Source organism: Bison bison, unplaced genomic scaffold, assembly GCF_000754665.1.
Source record: "Bison bison bison isolate TAMUID 2011002044 unplaced genomic scaffold, Bison_UMD1.0 scf7180017864246, whole genome shotgun sequence".
NCBI classification, from domain to species: Eukaryota; Metazoa; Chordata; class Mammalia; order Artiodactyla; family Bovidae; genus Bison; species Bison bison.
The window spans coordinates 1,013,143-1,036,700 of record NW_011494818.1 but is presented as its reverse complement, the minus strand read 5'-3'; positions in this window follow the sequence as shown (position 1 = coordinate 1,036,700).

Here is a 23,558-nt window from a genome sequence, read left to right as displayed (position 1 = left end):
AAAACAAAACCTTTATTAGTGCTGTTTATAAGAGACCCACCTCAAACCAAGGGACACACAGACTGAAAGAGAGGGTCTGGAAAAAGATATTTTGTGCAAACTGAGACCAGAAGAAATCAGGAGTAGCAATACTGAGATAAAAGAGGCTTAAATAAAGACTGCTATAAGAGAAAAAGAAGGACACTACATAATGATTAAAGCACCAATCCAAGAAGAAGATATAACAATGATAAATATATATGTACCCAACATAGGAGCACCTCAATACATAAAGCAAATGCTAACATCTATTAAAGGGAAAAATGACAGTAAAAACAATAATAGTGGGGGATTTTAATACCCCGCTCACAATAATGGAAAGATCATCTAAACAAAAAATTAACTTGGAAATGCAAGATTTAAACCATACATTGGAGCTGCTGCTGCTAAGTCGCTTCAGTTGTGTCCAACTTTGTGCGACCCCATAGACGGCAGCCCACCAGGCTCCCCCCTCCCTGGGATTCTCCAGGCAAGAACATTGGAGTGGGTTGCCATTTCCTTCTTCAATGCATGAAAGTGAAAAGTGAAAGTGAAGTCACTCAGTCGTGTCCAACTCTTAGCGACCCCATGGATTGCAACCCACCAGGCTCCTCCTTCCATGGGATTTTCCAGGCGAGTACTGGAGTGTGGTGCCATTGCCTTCTCTGGTACATTGAATCAGTTAGACCTAATTAATATCTATAGGGCATTCCCCTCCAACATAATGAATTCCACCTATTTTTCAAGTGCACATGAAACATTCTCCAGATAGATTACATCCTGGGCCACAAATCTAGCCTTGGTAAATTTAAAAAAAAGAAAAAAGAAAAAAAGAAATCATTTCAAACATCATTTCTGAGCACAGTGCTGTAAGATTAGCTATCAACCACAAGGTAAAAAGAAAAAAAAAAAAAGACTATAAAAAACACAAACCTACAGAGGCTAATCAACGTGCTTCTGAATAACCAAGATTACTGGAAAAATGAAAAGGAGATCAAAATATGCATAGAAAAATATGGTAATGTAAACATGACAACCCAAAACCTATGGGATTCAGTAAAAGCAATGTTATGAAGGAAGTTCATAGCAATACAAGCCTACCTCAAGAAACAAGAGAAACACCAAATAAACAACTTAACTTTACACCTTAAGAAACTAGAAAATGAACAACAACAGCAACAACAAATCCAAAGTTAGTAGAAGGGAAGAAATCATAAAAATTGGAGCAGAAATAAATGAAAAGAAATGAAACTATAGCAAAGATCAATAAAACTAAAGGCTGTTTGTTTGAGAAGATAATCAAAATAGACAAACCATAGCCAGACTCACCAAGATAAAAGAGGGAAAAGACTCAAATCAATAAAATTAGAAATGCAAATAGAGAAATTACAACAGCAAAGAAATACAAATGATCATAAGAGATTCCTATGAGCAACTATATGCCAATGAAATGGACAACTTGGAAGAATGGACAAATTCTTAGAAAAGTATGATGAAGACATGAAGTCTTTCAGTCATGTCCGACTCTTTGTGACCCCATGGACTGTAGCCCACCAGGCTCCTCCATCTATGGAATTTTCTAGGCAAGTGTACTGGAGTGGGTTGCTATTTCCTTCTCCAAGGGGATCTTCCTAACGCAGGGATCTAACCCGGGTCTCTCACATTGCAGGCAAGCACTTTACCGTCTGAGCCACCAGGGAATTGCTACAAAAGTAGAAAAGTATAATCTTAAAAAACTGAATCAGGAAGAAATATGAAAATTGAACAGAGCAATCACATGCTTGAAAGTCAAAACTGCAATAAAAAAAAAAATCTTCCAACAAACAAAAGCCCAGGATCAAATGGCTTCACAGTTGAATTCTATAAAAAATTTAGAGATGAGATAACATCTGTCCTAATCAAACTCTTACAGAAAATAACAGAGGAAGGAAAACTCCCAAATTCATTCTGAGAGGCCACCATCACCCTGATACCAAAACCAGATGAAGATGCCACAAGAAAATAAAACTACAGGACAATATCATCTATATTGATGAACCCAGATACAACAATCCTCAATAAAATTCTAGCAAACCAAATCTGACAACATATTAAAAAAAAATCATACATCATGATCAAGTGGGCTTTATTCCAGATATGCAAATATTCTTCAATAACTGCAAATCAGTGTGATACAGAACATTAACAAATTGAAAAATAAAAACTATATCTCCAGAAAGTAGGCATAGAGAAAAGTGTACCTCAATATAATAAAAGCCAAATATGATAAACCTGCAGTAAAAATTAGCCACAATAGTGAAAAATTGGAAGCTTTTTCCCTAAAATCAGAAATGAGAGAAGGGTGCCACTTACCACTAGTATTAAACAGTTTTGGAAGTCTTAGCCACAGCTGAGAGAAAAAAAGAAACAAAAGGAATCCAGATTGGAAAAGAAGAAGTAAAGTTCTCACAGTTTGCAGATGACATGAAATTCTAGATAGAAATCCCTAAAGATGCCACCAGAAAACTACAGCAGCTATTCAGTGAATATAGTAAAGTTGCAGGATATAAACTTAATAACAGAATTCCCTTTCATTCCCATACACTAACACCAAAAAATCATAAAGAGAAATTAAGGAAAAACTCACAATCACCATTACAACGAAAAGAATAAAATACTTAAAAAGAAATTTACCTAAAGAAACAAAAAACCTCTGTACAGAAAATGATAAAACACTGATAAAATAAATCAAAGATGACACAAATAGAGAAATATATCATGTTCTTGGATTGGAAAAATCAATATAGTGAAAATGAGTACACAACCCAAAGCAATCTATAGATTCAACACAATCCCTATCAAACTACCAGCAGTAATTTTTACAGAACTAGAACAAATAAATTCATAACTTGTATGGAAACACAAAGACCCTGGATAGACTAAGTGCTTTTGAAAAAGAAGACTGAAACTGTAGGAACAACCTTCTTGACTCCAGACTATACTACACAGATACAGTCATCAAGAAAGAATGATACTTGCATAAAGATAGAAATATAGATCAATGAAACAAAACAGAAAGTCCAGAGATAAATCCATGCACTTAGGGATTGCCACCTTATCTTTGACAAAGGAGACAAAAATATAAAATGGTGAAAAGATAGTCTCTTCAACAAGTGGTACTGGGAAAACTGGTCAACTACAAGTAAAAGAATGAAACTAGAACATTTTCTAACACCATACATGAGAATAAACCCAAAATGGATTAAAGACCTAAATGTAAGCCCAGAAACTCTGAAACTCTTAGATGAGAACAAAGGCAGAACACTCTCCAATCTAAATCACAGCAAAATCCTCTATGACCCACCTCCCCGAGTAATGGAAATAAAAGCAAAAGTGAACAAAAGGGACTGAGTTAAACTTAAAAGCTCTGCAAAATGAAGGAAACTGTAACCAAGGTAAAAAGACAGCCCTCAGAATTGGAGAAAATATTAGCAAAGACAACAACTGACAAAAAGTTATCTTCAAAATATACAAACAGCTCATGCAGCTCAACACCAGAAAAACAAACAGCCAACTTAAAAAGTGGGCCAAAGAACTAAGGAGACATTTCTTCAAATAAGACATACAGATGGCCATAAGCACATGAAAATATGCTCAACATCACTCATTATTAGATAAATGCAGATCAAAACCACAATGAGGTTTCATCTCACACCAGTCAGAATGGCCATCATCAAAACATCTACAAAAAATAAATGCTGGAGAGGGTGTGGAGAAAAGGGAATCCTCTTACACTGTTGGTGGGAATGCAAACTGGTAAGCCATTATGGAGAAATGTGTAGAGATCCCTTTGAAAAAGTGAAAATAGAACTTCCATATGACCCAGCAATCCCACTTCTGAGCATACACATCAAGAAAACCATAATTGAAAGAGACACATGTACAGCAATGTTCATTGCAGCACTGTTTGCAATAACCAGTACATGGAAACAACTTAGATGTCCGTCGGAACATGAATGCATAAGGAAGTTGCCGTACATATACCCAATAGAATATTATTCAGCTATAAAAAGAACTCATTGAATCAGTTCTAATGAGGTGATGAAACTGGAGCCTATTATACTGAGTGAAATAAGTCAGAAAGAGAAACACCAATACAGTATCAGTTCAATTCAGTTCAGTCATGCAGTCGTGTCTGACTTTGCAACCCCATGAATCGCAGCACCCCAGGCCTCCCTCCCTGTCCATCACCATCTCCCGGAGTTCACTCAAACTCACGTCCATTGAATCGATGATGCCATCCAGCCATCTCATCCTCTGTCATCCCCTTTTCCTCCTGCTCCCAATCCCGCCCACCATCAGAGTCTTTTCCAATGAGTCAACTCTTCGCATGAGGTGGTCAAAGTACTGGAGTTTCAGCTGTAGCATCATTCTTGCCAAAGAACACCCAGGGCTGATCTCCTTCAGAATGGACTGGTTGGATCTCCTTGCAGTCCAAGGGACTCTCAAGAGTCTTCTCCAACACCACAGTTCAAAAGCATCAATTTTCGGTGCTCAGCTTTCTTCACAGTCCAACATCCATACATGACCACTGGAAAAACCATAGCCTTGACTAGACGGACCTTTGTTGGCAAAGTAATGTCTCTGCTTTTCATTATGCTATCTAGGTTGGTCATAAGTATATTAGTGCATATATCCAGAATTTAGAAAGACTGTAATGGCCATCCTGTATGCAAGGCAACAAAAGATACACAGATATAAAGAGCAGCCTTTTAGACTATATGGGAGAAGGCAAGGGTGGGGTGATTTGAGGGAATATCACTGAAACATGTTTCAGTTCAGTTCAGTTGCTCAGTCATGGCCGACTCTGCAACCCCATGAATCACAGCACGCCAGGCCTCCTTGTCCATCACCAACTCCCGGAGGTCACTCAAACTCATGTCCATCGAGTCGGTGATACCATCCAGCCATCTCATCCTCTGTCGTCCCCTTCTCCTCCTGCCCTCAATCTTTCCCAGCATCAGGGTCTTTTCCAGTGAGTCAGCTCTTCTCATCAGGTAGCCAAAGTATTGAAGTTTCAGCTTCAGCATCAGTCCTTCCAATGAATATTCAGGACTGATTTCCTTTCGGATGACTCTCCTTGCAGTCCAAGGGACTCTCAAGAGTCTTCTCTGACACCACGGTTCAAAAGCATCAATTCTTGAGCACTCAGCTTTCTTCACAGTCCAACTCTCACATCCATACATGACCACAGGAAAAACCATAGCCTTGACTAGATGGACCTTTGTTGGCAAAGTAATGTCTCTGCTTTTCAATTTGCTATCTAGGTTGGTCATAACTTTCCTTCCAAGGAGTAAGCGTCTTTTAATTTCATGGCTGCAATTACCATCTGCAGTAATTTTGGAGCCTCCCAAAATAAAGTCTGACACTGTTTCCACTGTTTCCCCATCTATTTTCCATGAAGTGATGGGACCAGATGCCATGATCTTAGTTTTCTGAATGTTGAACTTTAAGCCAACTTTTTCACTGTTCTCTTTCACTTTCATCAAGAGGCTTTTGAGTTCCTCTTCACTTCCTGCCATAAGGGTGGTGTCATCTGCATATCTGAGTTTATTGATATTTCTCCCAGCAATCTTGATTCCAGCTTGTGCTTCTTCCAACCCAGTGTTTCTCGTAATGTACTCTGCTCAGAAGTTAAATAAGCAGGGTGGCAATATACAGCCTTGACGTACTCCTTTTCCTATTTGGAACAAGTCTATTGTTCCATGTCCATTTCTAATTGTGCCTCCTGACCTGCATATAGGTTTCTCAAGAGGCAGGTCAGATGGTCTGTTATTCCCATCTCTTGAAGAATTTTCCACAGTTTATAGTGATCCACACCGTCAAAGGCTTTGGCATAGTCAATAAAGCAGAAATAGATGTTTGTCTGGAACTCTCGTGCTTTTTTGATGATCTTTCATCCCCCTGCCTCCAAATGTGTATATTAGCATATAAGCTTTATAAGAGCTTCTTCTCTTCTGTATGCAAGTGTATACTAGCCCAGTAGTGCCTGATTCACTGCAAGGAATCAATAAACAATCACTAGATGAATGGACTGAAAAATGACTATGGGGTGAGGGAGACATGCACACAGTGCATATATATTTTGAGGTAATGAAGCTAAAAATTTCATCATGTTTTGAAAAGAGCCTGTAACCGAAATTACCACTGTTGAATTGGTCTGTCTCAACATATTACAGATTGTCTTAGTTCATGCTTTCTCAGATAGGCCTTGGGGTAGGTATTCAAGAGTAAGCATATTTTTGGAGGTTATTCCAGGTATCACTCACAGGAAAGTTGGAAACAGAAAACAAAAGATAGGTGGTCAATAAAGGGTGTGTCCCCAAGCCAGTTTCTCCTGGCTTGGACCCAGGAGTGAGCACAATAATCTCACTTGGAGTGTCTGAGATTTGAAGAATATACAGAACAGCTGTTAATCATTGTTTGAAGGTTGTTTCAGGGCTGGGCTGTAATTGCTTGTCTGATTATTGTAGCCCACTAAGTATAAGGGCAAAGCAGCCCTAGGTTCTGTGGAAAACCCTCAGATAATCTGAAGGGTGTCCCATGCACTGTAACGGCAAGGCCCCAGAGAGGGGCACTAACAGTTTCCACTACACAGGCCAACACCAGACTGTTACAGAAACATTGTCCCAAACTCATTACTCTTTGCCTTAAAAACTTACAATAATTGACTGACAAGAGTCAGTTAGTTGACTCCAGGCTTTCAGAGTTTTGTTCTAACTTAAAAATTATGTTACCCATTAACTGTGACCTCACATTTGAAGCTTGTCCTCTTCCAGCCATTACTGATATTTTACTACGTATTCCTGTTGAATTAGTAATAACGACCACATAGTTAAATTTTATTTTTATCATACTTAAAATTATTCTATCATTATAGATTCTTTCTTTCCTTTTAGATTTTATTTTTTAAACCAGGTACAGTGTCTTGTATTTGAATTGTATTATCTCATATTGACTTACATGTGTAGAAGCCATTTGAAAGTGAAAGTGAAGCCATTTAACACCTTAAAAAAAAAGGCACTCAGGAACTTTCCATTGCCTTTGCAACAGAGTATCATCTAAATTTCTGAGCCTGACACATAGGCATTTCACAATTCAGTAAAATGTGTTATATTCCTCAAGGGTGTCATTCCATTTTCACTGTTATGTTTGTGTACAAGCTTTTCTAATTACGCAGAAGTATTTCTCTGCTTCTTTACTTGGTCCCTTTCTAGTCATGGGATTGCTCAAATGTCAAGTTTCTAGGAATGCATTTTCTATTTGTTAAGACAATTTACAGTTGTCTTTCTTCCACATTAAACAACACTTTAACTTTGCTTATATATCTTCATTGCTAGTTAACTGTTATCATTATTATATTCATTTCTTACAATAAGACATATTTTTGAGGATAAGGAAAAATTCATCAATAAATTTATTAATCAAGAATTTCAAAAATGTATTCATGATTCAATGAGATTTGTTCATGAATCATATGGCAATGAAGCTTATTAGCTTAGGAATCATGTAGGTATGTGAAATTATATCCCATTTTTATTATAATCAGTTATGAGTGTCTTTGGTTACACTCCTTGACTTCTTTAAGCTATTCTTTGGTGAAATGGGTAAATTAATAACCTATAGCCTCTAGCATTATTGTTAGAATTTAATGAGCTAATAATTGCAAAGTACATAAGAATGCTTGGCATAGCGTATTATATTTCATCTACTAATAATAGTAGATGCAAGATAGTAGCCTTAGTTGTAGAAGTACTGATAAAAGTAGTAATTCTTGTTTCTTATCAAGTAGAAATATATTTCCCTGGAGAAGGAAATGGCAATCCAACTTTGATATTCTTACCTGGAAAATTCCATGGACAGAGGAGCCTGGCAGGCTATAGTCCAAGAGGGTTGCAAAGAGTTAAACATGATTGAGCATAGAATTTCCCTAAAAGTGTTAGTTGAGTAAATGAAAGAATAAAAGACTTAGATGTGGGAAGTAGCAATTCATACTATATTGCATTTTAGCAACCATGGAACAGACAATATCCCTTTTAATAGTGTTTCCTTGTGATGTGTGCTACATGACAAGCTCACTGCATTGAATAACTACACAAACACATTTGATAACAGAAAAAGAGATACAAACAGGATTCTGTAAGTGTCACTGGTACTGTGTGCTTGTATGTGTTGGATGGACTGGCAAGACCACAATCTTCCCCCTCAGAATAAGCCTATGCTTTATAGTTTCTTTAACCTATCATATTTTTTCTTCTATGCAGGGAGTTAAAGAGTGGGAGCTTTTCCATGAGGAACAAGGGCTATGATGGAGAACTGACACTGGAATTTGTTATTATCTTTGTGCTGCTTGAGTGTCTGTAACAGTGTGAAGGGAAATTTACTTATCTAAATCTTTGTTATCACTCTCTAATCCAGCCTGACCACTTCAAATGTTTATGCCCCTCTCTTATAGTTTTCCAATAAGTACAAAAAGTAAATTATTTTGAGATAATTTATTTTACAATGTATTTTTCTGTTGTTCAATCACTCAGTCATGCTAACTCTTTGGGACCCCATGGACTGCAGCACACCAGGCTTCCCTGTCCTTCACTATCTCCCAGAGTTTGCTCAAACTCAGGTTCACTGAGTTAATGATGCCATCCAACCATCATCTTCTGTCATCCCCTTCTCCTTCTGCCCTCAGTCTTTCTCAGTATCATGGTCTTTTCCATTGAGTTGGCTCTTTGCATCAGGTGGCCAAAGTATTGGAGTTTTAGCTCCAGCATCAGTCCTTCCAATGAGTATTCAACATTGGTTTCCTTTGACTGATTTTATCTCCTTGCAGTCCAACAGATTCTCAAGAGTCTTCTCCAACACCACAGTTTAAAAGCATCAATTTATCAGTGCTCATAAGAAATACAAATCAGAATTCTTAGCAATAGTTAGTTTTGCTACATAACTAGAATCATGTAAACATGTTTCCACTTTCTTCACAAAAGATTGTTATAAAATTATTGCATATTTGGGTCTTAGAAAATTTTTTTCTTGAAAAAAAAAATCCTTAAAAAGTTATTTGTATTAAAAATATCAATAATCTTTTAAAAGAATACATTTCTATTTATCATCTTCCATATAAAGCCCTGTGTGGATGAGATTGTGTGTTTGATAGAAAGTGATTTTCAAGAGGGAGATTTAGGAGGAGTATATAAATTTTAGAAAACACAGACAAAGGGAAAGAATGAGCCATTAGTAGCATCATACTAAACATATGTCAAATAGTTTATTATATTGCCTAGGATTTTTGCTACCATTTACCATACAAAACAAAGTCAGTTGTCCATAATTGCAACCTGTACACCAAGTGGAAGGCTGGATCTGAGGTACTTTACAAAACAGTAGTTCACAAAATAGTTTTATCTCTCAATTCTTTATAAGACGTGATTATTTCACAATGAAAAATAAAGTTTTCTCTTTGGGAGCAAAATCTAAAAGTTGACATTCATCTTTTAAATATCTACTCATTCAGCAATCACTTAGTGAAAGCAAAAATTCATCAAGGGTGAGGCCTTAAACTTTCAACATTTTCTCTGTTTTCTAACTCTAATGTTTTTGCTTGGAGTTTTTTGGGGTTTTTTTTGTTTGTTTATTTGTTTGTTAGCTTGCTTGCTTTGTTTTATGACTAAAGAGATTTTCCTTTAGAATATGCTAATCCAAATGATTGTAGACTTTGAGTTGAAGATATGCTTGAATGAATGTTGGCTTTATTTCATTTAGCAAAGTGTCAGCCTTCAATACCACCCAGAAGCTTCTTCAGTTCAGTTTAAGTGGTATAAGCTACAGGGAGTGCATGATACCAACTTCCCACAGCCTCCATATTTGCTTAAAATTGCCCTTCAAAGATGTTGACTTCACTCTATAAATTCCTAAATAGTTTGGGTTCTGGTCCTCTCAGAAATCCTTCTCCCCTCTCTGCCATATAATGACAATTGAAGCCAGGCAGTGTGTGCTCCTGATGAGAGTTCCCGTATTTGAAGCATATGGAGCTTTATTTAAAATGGGAAGAGCATGCCACAGGGTCATCTCTTTCTCAGGAATCCTTGTGTTGAAATAGCTTAATACAGTCTCATTATGTTGACCTTCTGGACTTCTCTTTCTTATGACCTTTAATTAAAATAGTTACATACAACAATGCTATTCTCTAGTATTTCTGGAAACTTTCCCACCTATTTAATATTATCACTTTTATTATAATTTTGCATTTTTATCTAGCAAGATGTGATTTTTTAACAAGTTTGATAAAGTACATAGTTTAATTATATTATTTAAATTGATCATCTTTAAAATCTTTCTAAAATCAGCATAATAGCAGGATTTAGCACATGTAAAGAATATTTTAGGACTTGTTTTGTGCAAATAACTGCAGTTGTCTTTTAACAAAATGTTATGACTGAAATGTAAAGAGTCATCAAAACATATCACTGATGGCTTAATAAATTGTAGAATCTTTTGATATATGCTGAGAAACTACACACACATTTGCTTGGTCCTTCTGTGAACAACATATTTTAAATAAAATATAATTATTTGAAAGAAACTAACATAATTTAATGGTGATACAGCTTACCTTTGTTGAACATGCTGCTGCTGCTGCTAAGTCACTTCAGTACAGTCCGACTCTGAGTGACCCCATAGATGGCAGCCCACCAGGCCCCCCTGTCCACAGGATTCACCAGGCAAGAATACTGGAGTGCGTCGCCATTTCCTTCTCCTTTGTTGAACATAGGTACTACATTTCAATATATTATTTTAGTAATCAAAATTAAATTTAAATGAAGATAGCTTTTCAGATTCAACTTTAGCTACTGAAACAGTCTAAAAGCAAAAATCAATAATGATATAACCATTAATTACTCATAAAGAGCACTGAATTTCTTTAACATTTAAAATTCCAAAAGAAAAAGCAGAAAAAAAAATTATAATTCAGCTTACATGTAATTGGCATTTGAGGTGGCACTAGTTGTAGGGAACCCACCTGCCAATGTAGGAGACAGGTGAAGGTTCAATCCCTGGGTCAAGAAGATCCGCTGAAGAACAACATGGTAACACATTCCAGTACTCTTGCTTGGAGAATCTTATAGACAGATAAGCCTGACAGGCTTTGGTTCATAGTGTCACAAGGAGTCAGACATGATTGAAGTGATTTAGCATGCATGCACCTACATGCAATTAAGTTATCAAAATTCCTATAGTTTTTATTTAATTAAAAAAATAAAGTATGTGTGATATGCTTCCTGACTACTTTAAAGCTAAAACAATGCACTATTTTGGAACAGATTTTAGTTTTAATTGAAAAGATCTGGTGTTGTTCAGTCACTAAGTTGTGTCCGACTCTTCATGACCCCATGCCAAGCTTATCTGTCCCTCACCATCTCCCAGAGTTTGCCCAAGTTCATGTGCAATGAATTGGTGATGCCATCCAACTGTCTCATCCTCTGTCACCCACTTCTCCTTCTGCCTCCAATCTTTCCCAGCACCAGGGTCTTTTCCAATGAGTCAGCTGTTCACATGAGGTAGCCAAAGTATTGATGCTTCAGCTTCAGCATGAGTCCTTCCAGAGAGTATTCAGGGTTGATTTCCTTTAAAATTGACTGGCTTGATCTCCTTGCTTTCCAAGGGACTCTCAAAAGTCTTCTCCAGCACCACAGTTTGAAAGTATCAGTTCTTCAGTGCTCTGCCTTCTTTGTTGTCCAGCTTTGACATCTGTGCATGACTACTGGAAAAGGTCTGGTATTTAGATTTAAAAATCAAGTTTATGTAAGTGATATCAAAATTTTAAGATGGCCTTATATTTAACACCCTGAATGATGCAACTTGGAAAGTACTCCAAGCTAATTTGAACACATTTGAGTAAAATACTGAAATTTCCTTTTTTTTTTCTTTGAAACCAGGAAATCTATGCAGTTATACTGAGGATTTTCATCTGCTGGCTTATCATTATAATATTTCCTTTTGCTTAAATGTTACCACAGTCTGTCATGTTTGTCCTCAGAAATTCACTTGGTATTGTCTTTACCTGCATGTTTCTTCCAACTATTCTAATCCAAAGCTTTCTTACTTTCCCATCAGGAGCATTGTGTCTGTCCTTCCCCCAACCTCCTTTATCTTGATCCAACCCCTTCTCCTACACTGAGTTCCACTCTCAAGCTATTCTTTTCATTACACCCTTGTTTTCAGGCACTTTCCTTGCTCAGCAATCTAGTAAGATTCCAATATCCTTGTATTTTCTGTCACATTAAGGTTTAAATCCTCTACCTATTTTATCAGGATTCTCAAATCTCCTTAATGATCTGGGTCTGAGTAATCTCTGTCCATTGGGATCCTGTTTGATACAACTTGTACTAGTACTAGCTACTCTGATCACTTCTTCCTTTAAACTTTTATTGTAGTTTCAGCTTGAATCTGATTGTTAAGTAATTATCTAATATATTTAATAACTGTTCACTAGTTGTCTAAAGTATCTAGTATGTCATTTATCTAATATAAACTGTGCTTATTTCCCCAACTAATTTGAGGACAGAAGCTGTGTTTTCAGTCAGTTCAATCTTGCAAACAAAAAATTCTCCATACCATGTAATAAAACATAAAAAAAGAGAGATGCTTTGTATGATTGGGCTAATCAGTAAAGATATTCTGGAGTTAGAAAAAAAATCCTGAAATTTAGATATGATACCCATGGGTGAGAATTTGGTTAAATCTATTTCCAGGAGTCACAATTTTAATCATTTTCAAGCATGGGGCAAGCCAAATGGTATAAAGCAAAATGTAGAAAACTTCTATATGAATGAAGTGCAGGGACAGCTTTGGAGGGTATGGAATCTGTGAGGTTTCACAGGATTCTGACTTCAGAAAAGCCCAGTGCTTGGTTTAACCCTCTGATCCATTGCCATCTTGAAATTCTTTATACTGTTTTAACACAGGATTTGCATTTGCATGTTGTACTGAGTCCAGGAAATAATGTAGCTGGCCCTAGAATTAGAGCAACACTTCCCCAAACTGGTCTGCTCCCAAGTAAAAGGGGCCCAAAGCAAGACAAAAAAAAAAAAAAAGTTTTATGGAACACATTAAAAGAACTGATGAACATATTCATAACAAAATCAATTGATCCATAGTAAATGTAGAGTTATTTAGAGTAAGTAGTACTGTCATACCTCTTGCCTTATTGTTCAACTAGTGCACATGAAGATTTGTTGCAAGTCCCAGGACCCAGGTTCCATTTTGTGCTATTCAGTTCCAAGAATTATCTCTTTCTGTTCTTTATTGGCGAATGTACTGCTCCTGGGTAATTTTATATTTCCTACTATAAGATAAAACTAGTAAATTATTAATCACATTGCCATTCTTTTTTTTTTTAAATCTACATTGATTTTCTTAACAGTTCCTAATGCCAATTTTAGCACCTTTAATCAAACTTTTGACACTACATGGCCCATTGGGCAATTACTCACTGTGCTTTCAATTGCCCTCTCAAAGATTTTGACTGTGCTTCTTTGACGAAATGCAAGTTCTTCCAAGAGTAGGCTAAAGAATATGAAAAATGATTCATTTTTCTTTATTAAATTTGCTAATTGGAATTTTATAACATGAATGTAGAACAACATACCTTCCAATTAAGCCTTCTCTGAATTCATTAGGCTGTATTCTCTGCATTCCTAGAGTGTGGCCTCCAGAAAAGTTTAGAGGACTGATCTTGTGGACAATGTGAAGAACAACCCCATTCCAGTGGATGATCTCCCTTGACTCTTCTGGATATGTTCTCTTTTATCTCTCTTAAGCCTGTGCAAGAAGACAAAAGGTATTCCTTACACAAATAGGATCACAGCCATCTTAGACGAGTATCTGACATATGATTGAAACCTGTGAAAGACTGAAGGACAGGTAGCACAGGATACACACAAATAGTATAGAGTACTTGCCACCACCCCTGCATTTCTTAGGAGATGTACAATACACGACACCAGGGTTGAAACTCAAACAAATTAGAGGCCATACAGGGACTCAGACACGTGGCTTAAGCCAAGAATTAGTTGGGCTTCAGAAACCCAGAGTGTTGACATTATTTTAATCTTCCATACCAGGAAGGCTAAAGAGAGTGATCTCTGGGTCAGACTGCCTTGCTGGAGGGTAGAGGACCCAGAGATCCTGCAAAAGTTAAAAAAAAAAACAAAACAACACACACAGCAAAGAACCCACTCAAGTTCCAGTATGGACTAAGTGAGCTCTACCAAAAATGCACAGAAGCCCAACCAGTCCACGTTCACTTGAATTTAGAAAAAGTGAAGGAAGAGATTTCAGAGGTCAGGGTCAAGTTCTGAGGCCATGTTTTCCCAGGCTTAGATGGGGACTTTCCCAATCAATTATACAAAGACTATCTATATTTTATAGATATACTATAAATGCACATCTGGCTTTTTAAGATATATCTCTTATGTCTTCTTAAAATAAACTTCAAAGAATCTCACTTCCAGTGATTTTGATTTATACATCTGGGTAGGTTCTAGAGTTCTTTATTCAAAAAAAGAAATGTCCAGGTGATTTTTATATTTCCTGAGTTTTGGGAATTATATTAAAATTTTGCTATTTCTACATCACCTTTATCTAGAGTCAATAAAAACTCTTAAAATATTGTCAAGGAAGATATAGAAATTATATGAATATAGAAATCTTAGTAGTTTTGAGGTTACCTCTATCAGGAAGCTTAAATGATCAAGAGGCCTGAATTTTGTGTTATTCTTATATGCTCTTACAAATCATTTTGGTTAGCTGATGTATAAGTTTCCTCTGGCTGAAGTAATAACACAAACTGAATACAAATAATACAATAAATATTTCAATACATAATACAATACAAATAATAATACAAACTTGAATAATACAAGCTGAAATAATAGCACAAACTTGATGACTTGAAACAACAGAGAAATTCATTCTATTACAGGTATTGAGGGCAGAATTATGAAATGATGGTGTCATCAGGGTCAAACTCCTGGAGTATCTGAAGGAAATTCTATTCCTGTTTTCTCCCAGCTTCTGGTGTCCCTTGGCATTCCTTGGTTTCTGGAATCACTCCATTATCCATTTCCATGACCATTATCCATGACCATTACATGGTCATCTCCACTTTAGTCTCTCACATGCCTCTGCCTACTCTTCTAATGACATTTCTTTTTGGATTTAGGGCTTACTTTCATAATCCAAAATAAGACAGCTCCATCTGTTAAAATCTTTAACCGGATTTTTTTTTTTTAACTATATAAGTTTGTATTTACCCCTTTGCCATATGTCTTCTGATCCTGTTCATGATACCAGTTGTATTGCTGTTCACAGTGTCCACACTGTTCACTGAACCCAGGGTAGGCAATAGCTAAGAGGCTGGAGGGAGACTCAAGGAGCCATAGAAACTTCAGACACATTTATTGTCTCCTGGCTGGCATAGCAGCCATAACACAGTCCCTGACCTAACTGACACAGCAGCTATAGCAGCAGCCACAGCATAATCATAGCATAGCTATACTGGAGCCAAAACATAACCTTATATAACATAATCATGATGTTCCTCCAGTGTAGCCTCAGTGCAGCAGCAGCCAGGGCTTTCATGGTGAAGTTCATACAGATACTGTAGCTTATGATCAAGTGAGTATCTTGTGATGTGCATGTGCAGTGCTATAAGTGATCTCAGTTGTTACATAACCATGCAAAGTCATTGTTTGGGGGGAGACATGGGGTGAGAGGTAATGAGAGCATGGGGCAAGAGAGCCTGACTGTGCCATCTTGTTCATTTCCCCACATTCCACCCCTTCAGGGTCTTTTACCTCACAATCTAGGCACAGTCCATCTTCTGCAATATTCCCTTGGCAAGTAACAGTGACCCTTGAACCCACATTTTGCAACAACAGTAGATGCTACAACAGAAGAGCTATATCCCCAACACATAGCAAAACTCAATGCCAGGTATCACCTGGAACTCTTGTGACAGTCCATCCTTGCCCTCATGGGGATAGAAGAGCCACCCACTACAGGCGGAGTGCCTTTATATTCCATGGCCAAGTCCAGTCCACCATCTGTCCTTGTGGACTGCAGGAAAGCCTCCAACTCCATCCCTGTGGGGTTTTTATTAAGGACCTGCAAACCCCCCAATAAGCACCAGGCCCACTCCTTCAAGGAAGTGACTTTTGTGGCATTCACAGCCCACCCACAAGGTTCCAAATGCTTTCACACTGTTCTAAATCTGCAAGAGAATGAGGTTAGCAGCACATCTTGGGACACAGCCTTTACAGTACTGTTCTACTAAATCTACATCACAGGGCACAGCCTTTACAGTGCACTATTCTGCATCTAGGGCATATATCATGGCTTACCGTAAACAATGTTGCATTCAGCACCAGTGTCAACCAGGGCCCTTACCCTCTGTACATTAGCTTGTGACCTGTAAATTGTAAGTTCTACATGGGGCCTCTGGTTCCTGTTTGGTCTCTTCAAGAGGGACTTGACCTGAGCCCTATCAAAGAAGAAAAGAACATCATTGAAAGAACCATCATTGGGTGCCATGTAATCCTTTAACTTAACTACCTGTATCTCTTGCTGTGGGTGCTTCCCAAACTTGGTAAACTGCTGTTCCAGTCTCAGTTGCCTCCATAACTCTAGGAGCAGAGCATCAGGCTGTCTATCAACTTTATTTCTGTCAACTCCCATTGCCAGCAAATCAACCCACATTTGCATTCTTGTCACTCATATGGGGCCTTTACCAGCTCAGGCTCTCATTGGCTCTTTGGGGTCTTCACACTTCTAATCCTCTTAGCCTGCAGTCATCCCTCTATTTCTCCCAATCTAGCCACCATCAAGGTTACCTCATAGATGTGGCACCCCACATAGGGCACAAGAATAGCAGTCAGGGACCCAATAGTAGATGGGGCATTGTTCAGAATGGCATCTACAATGCCACCATTAAAACACTCATTATCTGGGTCTTGTGTATTCGGGTTAAATATTGACTGCTTCATGCTCAGGTCTCTCATCACTTAGGTCAACTCAACATAGGTATGCCATTTACTCACAGCATCCAGTAGCTGTCCTGCGTTCAACCACACTGTGCAGATAGTTAATCCATTCCATGAGGGTGTGCATTTGGTTAGGTGCCCCCTGTATGAGTTACCTAGCATTCTGCAATCTTTATCTCAATAAGGGGTGAATGGATAACGATGCCAGTCATTCTACTTCAGCCCCAAAACACAAGATACCATCCAACCCTGTGTCCCAAATTCACAAGAGCCTTGTTGCCAAGGGTTCCCCTTGCTTTTGCTGAAATTGCATACCCAAGTAAACCAACACCACCTGAGTATATGGTTGATATGTTGTGAAGTCAGTCATATTGGATGCCCCTTGAGGATGCCCCCCTTGGGGCCATAGGCTGCTCATGCTTCACTTTCTGCTGTACAATGGGCCTCACTGTCAAGCAGGGACCCGCAGTCTCATAGCATTCATCATCATCATCACGGTCACTTACTGCCTTGCTGTAAGAGATGCTGGGCTCTTCCAGGCCATGGGGTTCTTGCTCCAGTGCAAATATATGTTGCTCATGGAGAACACTATCTATATTCATCTTCAGGGCAGTCAGGAAAATCCACCCCACAGTGCCAGCAACAATCTCTGCCACCTTGATCAGCAAATGGGAACTCACTGCTTCTAAAGACTTTTCAGTGCTATCCAGTGACCTGTCTACTGCCTCCCAGTCTTCAACTGGAGCCCACATTAAGAGAATCACAGCCACATGGTACCACATTCTACATGGGTGGCCATTGGCTTTCTTCATCCAGTGGAGACTCAGGTTCTTCTAATTGCTGGGTATCCTGCTTACTATGCCAATTGTCTTGCTAATCCTCTTCATGACACCAATTGCACTGCTGTTCACACTCTCTGCACTGCTTGTTGAACCCAGGATAGGCAAGGCACAGGCTAAGGGGCTGGAAGGAGACTCCAGGAGGCATAGGAACTGCAGACATGTTTATTTTCTCTGGGCTGGCACCAGCGCCATAACACAGCCTCTCACCTGACTGATGCAGCAACCATAGCAATAGCTGCAACATAACCATAAAGTAACCATAGCAAAGCCATACCATAAGCTCATATAACATAATCACGATGTTACTCCAATGTAGCCCCAATGTAGTAGCAGCCAGGGCTTCCACAGTGAACCTCGTATAGGCGTACCATACACAGTAGCCCATGACCAAGCGAGTACCTTATGATGTATATGCTCATTGCTATAAGTGATCTGAGATGTTACATAACCTTCCAAAGTCCTTGTTTGGGATGAAACATGGGGCAAGAGGGCATGAGAGCATGGGGAGAGCGAGCCTGACTGTGCCATCTTGTTACTTTCTCCACACCACATAAAGTAATATTCACAGTTTCTGGGAAGTAGAATATTCATTAATCATTTTTGTCATCCATTTAGCAAGGACACATACAATCAAATATGCAATCATACTTGCTATTATTGCCACATAATCTAGTAGACCTAGTAGAGTGTATGATGTATAGCAAACATGCAAAAGTAGATTCCACAAGAACTCTTTAGCTCATTGAATTATTAATCATACATTGCCAGAATGTGAATATATGTGTAAGTATATTTTTTCTTAATATATTCCTACTAACAGTATAATTAAAAGTTTACATTCTAGTTTCTATAATTCTAGACAATTTTTTAAAATTAGTACTGTAAAAAGTTTACTATTTAATCTGGAAAATATTTGACGGATATAGTATACTCTCCTAATACTACTTCTTATGTTTAATTTGGTTGAAAAAACATGGTCGGCTAAGCAAATTTTTAAGCCAAATAATTCATCTTGAGTTTTGCAAATTGTGTATGGACAAATGCTCCAAACTGTTTTATTGCCCCTGCAAATTATATACATATGGTCCCTAGTGGACCAATGGACCTAGTGGAATTATATACTTATGGTTCCTAGTGGACCAATGAACAGTGTTCATTTTTGAAAAATGACTGTATTGAGAATCTTATTTTGTGAGGCAATGTACTTTGCCCTAAGGATAAAAAGATGAATACAAGACAACTATTCACCTTCAACAACATAGGATTCAGAGTAGTTATATTTAGCTACTTATTGTTTCATTATTCAAGAATTTGTAAAATAATTAAAATTTAATGTGGAAGACAAAGATTTCATGAGATCAGTTTGCATTGCTTTAGTTGAGGATGGCTTTTCACCCTGTTTAACCTGTGAGGATTTAGATACTTATGTCTAAACTTCTGGGGTGGAGGGATGAATTGGGAGATTGGGATTGATGTATACACACTACTGATACTATGTACAAAATAGATAGGAGGCCTTCCCAATGGCTCAGCTGTAAAGAATCTGCCTGCAATGCAGAAGAAGCAGGTTTGATCCATGGGTCAGGAAGATCCCCTGGAGGAGGGCATGGCAACCCACTCTAGTCTTCTTGCTATGAAAATTCCATGAACATAGGAGCCTGACAGGCTATGATCCATGGAGTAACAAAGAGTCAGACATGACTGAAGCAACTAAGCATGGGTTTGTATTTGTTTTGGGGGATTTGTTGTTGTTATTGTTGCTTCTCAGATATATAGTGGTGTTAAGATAGCCCAAGAGTTTGCAGATCACAGTTAATGAAAATGATAACTTCTAAAGATGGCCTTTTGTTTCTAGATGATGGAGTAAATGCACATGTGTTCATCTCCTCCTGAAAAAGCACAAAAATCACAACTAGCTGTTAAACAACCCTGAACAGGAGGATATTAGAACCTCCAAAAAAAAAAAAAATACCCTACATCAAAAGACAAAAAAGACACTGTGAAACAGTAGGAGGGGCACACTCACTATAAAAACAAATTCCATACACACCGGGTGGGTGACCCACAAACTGGAGAATAACAATACCAAAGAAATTCCCCTACTGTTGTAAAGGTTCTGAACAAAGGGATTTGGAATCTGCAGGGAATCTGACCCTGAAGGTCAACAGGATTTGATTACGATTTCCATAGAACTGGGAAACAGAGACTCTATTCATGGTGAGCACAAGCAAAACCTTGCCCGCACCAAAATTCAGAGGAAAGGAGCAGTCACTGCAAAGGAGACTTAACCAGAACTACCTGCTAGTGTCTGAGGTTCTACTGTGGAGGTGAGGGTCAGCAAGGGCTCACCACAGGGATGGGGGAATGGGCAGCATCAATCTGGGAAGGTTCCCCTTGTCTTAAAATCTCTTGGAAGTTGTCATTAACCTGAACATACAGCCCCCATAGGCTGTGTCATATCAGGCCAAAAAGCTACCATGGAAGAGCCCAAGCCTATCCATCAGCAGATAATTGGATTAAAGCTTTACTGAGCAAGGTCCTGCCCAGGAGAGCAAGATTCAGTTTTTGCCACCATTAGTCTCTCCCATCAGGAAGCTTACATAAATCTCTTGGCCTCCTCCATCAGAAGGCAGACAGAAGGAGCAAGAAGAACTAAAATCCTACAGAAAAAAAAACAAACAAACAAACACACACACACACATTACAGAAAGTTAATCATGATGAAAAAGCAGCAAGTTATGAAGAGACAAGATAAAACCCCAGAAAAACAGGGAAATGAAGTGGAGATAGGCAGTCTTCCACAAAAAGAATTCAGAATAATGATAATGAAGAAGATACAGGGTCTTGGAAAAAGAATGGAGGAAAAAGATTGAGAAGATGCAAGAAATGTATACAAGAGACCTAGAAGAACTAAAGAATGAACAAACAGAGATGAATAGCACACTAGAAAGAATCCATAGAAGAATAACTGAGGAAGAAACACAGATAAATGACCTGGAGGACAGACTGGTAGAAAACACTGCCACAGAATAGAATATAGAAAAATAATGGAAGGAAATGAAGACAGCCTAAGAAACCTCTGGGGCAATATTAAACACACCAACATTCACATTACAGGGGTCCCAGAAGGAGAAGAGAGAGAAAGAAAGGACCTGAGAAACTATTTGAAGAGATAATAGCTGAAAATTCCCCTAACATGGGGAAGGAAATAATCAATCAACTCAGAGAAACAGAGTCCTAGGCAGGATAAATCCAAGGATGAACACACTGAGGCACATAGTGATCAAACTGACAAAAATTAAAAACAGATATAAAATATTAAAAACAAAAGGGAAATGACAAATAACATACAAGGGAACTCCCCATAGAGTATCAGCTGATTTCTCAACAGAAATTCTACAAGCCAGAAGAGAATAGCATGATATATTTAAAGTGATAAAAGGAAAGAACTAACAACCAATACTACTCTACCCAGTAAGACTCTCCTTCAGGGTTGACAGAGAAATCAAAAGCTTTCCAGACAAGTAAGAGAATTCAGTGCCATCAAACCAGCTTCACAATAAATGCCAAAGGAACTTCTCTAGGCAGGAAACAAGAGAAGGAAAAGACCTACCTACTGAGAATAAACACAAAGCAATTAATAAAATGGCAATAGGGTCACACATATTGATAATTACCTTAAATTTAAATGGATTAAATGCACCAACTAAAAGACATAGATAGGTTGAGCAGATGAAAATATGTGCATGAATGCACTTCCACTTACCACATCACTCTTCCAGACTCCCCGAAAAAAATATTTTACGTAGTTATTTTATATTTTTAGGTTAATCATGTTCCCATATGGCTTGCAATTGTAATTATCTTTTATTTTTTGTCTGACTATTGATTGCTAAAACTGATAAACATCTTTTACTATTGTGACTAGATAACTATCACTCACTTAATACTGTTGTAACATGATTGGTCAACAGAAAAATAATATAATATATATCAAAATCTGTAATCACTTTTTAAAGTTCAGATGCATATCAGAAGTATCTTTGAATTTTTTGAAAAATTCAAATGCCAAGTTATTGCTTTTCTTTTGCCAGAGCTCCTGATATGTTTCTAATGAGCAGCCATATTTAAAAACAATGGAACTATATGAGGATCTTTTACTTTTATCTAGTTTATTTCCCTTTTTCTATTTCATATTCAGTGCTCACATTTCATTTAGTTTGTTTTGGTATTTCTCCGTCTCTCTTTTTTTTTTGTATTCTTTCTCAAGCCTTTATCAAGGATAGTAGAAAAGCTTTTGATACATATATATAACTAATATGTATAATATATATTTTAGAAAACATATGAATTTTTGTCTAACTAAAATATGTATGATATTTTGATTCTGCTTGTTTTACAGTACAAATAGAATGTTAGATTATATTTAAAAATAGATATGCAACAAGCAACAAGGTTTTACTGTAACAGAGGGAATTATAATCAATATCTTATAATAACATAATGGAAAATAATTGAAAAAATAATATGCTATAAGTATAACTGACTCAAGAAAGATAGAATTCTGCTTTGTGAGATTTAGTAATGTTTATCTTTATGAAAATTTTCCTAGATGTGATAATGACATCTATTAAAACATATTAGATAAAAAATTTTAAATATATTTCTGTGGAATATAAGATTAACATAAATACATATAAATATACAATATTTAAATTATTAATGACATCATTCAAGATGCTCCAATTCTTATTTTTTCTGCACTTATTAATGTTAATATGTCTCACTATTAATATATATATTTTTCTCCCTTATATTTCCTTCTGAGTTTTCTTTATGTATCTTTGTTTCTCTGTTGTTAGGTGTCTAATGGTTTATGGGGTCTATTTTCTTTGAATTGTACCTTTATCATTAAAATACTTTTCTTTTAAAAAATGAAAGTAACAGTATTAAACATTTTAGAAACTGTATTCCTTACAACAGTAATTTTATGATTAGCCAGAGAAGCTTTAGAAATAATAAAAACCAAAATCATAAATAAGGAATCAACTCAATGAACGGGGATTTTACCTCTGATAAAAATTTATCTTAGAAATTTTATGTTTTAGAAGTTCATAGCTTGAAGAGTTTCAGTTCAGTCGCTCAGTCGTGTCCGACTCTGCAACCCCATGAATTGCAGCACACCAGGCCTCCCTGTCCATCACCAACTCCAGGAGTTCACTTAAATTCAGGTCCATCGAGTCAGTGATGTCATCCAGCTATCTCATCCTCTGTCGTCCCCTTCTCTTCCTGCCCCTAAACCCTCCAAGCATCAGGGTCTTTTCCAATGAGTCAATTCTTCACATCAGGTGGCCAAAGTACTGGAGTTTCACCTTTAGCATCATTCCTTCCAAAGAACACCCAGGATGGATCCCCTTTAGAATGGACTGGTTGGATCTCCTTCAAGTCCAAGGGACTCTCAAGAGTCTTCTCCAACACCACAGTTCAAAAGCATCAACTCTTCAGCACTCAGCTTTCTTCACAGTCCACATCCATACATGACCACTGGTAAAACCATAGCCTTGACTAGACGGACCTTTGTTGGCAAAGTAATGTCTCTGCTTTTGAATATGCTATCTAGGTT